We start from the raw sequence: 1,537 nt of genomic DNA, 5'->3' as shown, positions 1-1,537 counted from the left end.
TATTTTTACAGATTGTGAAAGTACTATATGCTTACTATAAGCAAAGCTAAAGCGGGGCCTCAGGGCGCCATAGTGCTTACTGCTCTTGCAGAAGCTCCAGGTGCAGTTTCCAGCCTTCACGCTGTGTATCTCACAGTCTTCAGGGATCCAATGCTTCTGGCCTCCACATACATGCACACAGATAGACACACATAAACACATCAAATAACCTTTAAAATAAATGGGAGAGTACAAATGTATGTGGACCGATAGCATTCTACCTAGGTCAGAAATTTAAATGTAAATAAGAGTCCATGAATTACTGAAGGAAAATGTGGAATCTCAGGAATCAAAGGATCCAAGTTTAAGCAAAAATCTCAGGAATCAAAGGATCCAAGGCATACAATACTATCTGGATTGGTAAAGGAAAAATCCATACACTAGCCCACATATAAAACTTTATCATAAAAATAGACTATGTAAAACTAACAATTTAACAGAAGAGGGAAAAATAACATTTGAAACAAATAGCTCTTTAAAACACTTTGCAAAGGGCTAATTCAAGTCAGTAAGAAAATTGAAACTAAGTAGAAGCTTGGCAAAGGACATGAATACAGAAAAGCACATCCAGATGTTTTTAATTTAATAAAAATACTGGTTTGGAGAGATTTCTCAGTGGTTAAGAGCACTTGTTACACAACCATGAGGCCCTGGAGTTCAGATCGATCCCAGAACCCATGAAATTAACCAGGTGTGCTCTCTAGTACTGCTGAAACCCTGAGCAGTGTGGGGGCTGAGACAGGAGACTCGAGGCTCACTGGCTGTCAGCATAGGTGAAAAACTGAAAACAAAACAGAACAAAACAAAACAACCAACACACAGGCTCCAGGCTCAGGAGGAGGCCAGGCCTCACAGAAACCAAGTTGGATCTCTGGGTTATGGTGCTCACACCAATGCTAAGCCCAAATGGCCTCTCTCCAACATATTCTAACCAATACATCTAACACACATTTACCACAGGGCAATCTCACTGTACATATACCTCTTCAGAGTGCTTTCCTCACTAAATAGTGCATGGATATCTTTTCTTTTAAAGTGAGTGCTGTTTGCTTTGGGTTTTTGTTTTGTTTTTGATACAGGTTTTGTTTTCTATGTTGCCCAGGCTGGCTTTGAACTCCTGGACTCCAGTGATCTTCCCACCTACAGTCACTACAACTGCGGACATATACCCCCAAGCCCAGCTAATCAAGAATGTTAGCTTTGCTTTGTTATTTAAATGCTGGACAGTACTTTGTAGAAGGGAAACGTCAGAGTTCTTTCCCCTGAAGGTTGTTTGCAGTTTTCCCTGTTACGAGTTGGCACAGTATCGTAAATATTTGTGTGTCTGTAACAATTTTTGTTTGGGACTAATTCTTAGCAGAATCAGTTAAGAACGCTGAGAAGCAGAGTGTATGGTACATGTCTATATTTTTAGTATTTAAGAGGCAGAGGAACGAGGAATGCCTGGACTGTAGCATGAGTTTCTGGCTAGTCTGCGGTGGCCATGGTTGGAGAACAC

This window comes from Apodemus sylvaticus, chromosome 8 (genome assembly GCF_947179515.1).
Source record: "Apodemus sylvaticus chromosome 8, mApoSyl1.1, whole genome shotgun sequence".
Taxonomy (NCBI): Eukaryota; Metazoa; Chordata; class Mammalia; order Rodentia; family Muridae; genus Apodemus; species Apodemus sylvaticus.
The sequence above is the reverse complement of the archived record's forward strand: the minus strand, read 5'-3'. Positions refer to the sequence as shown.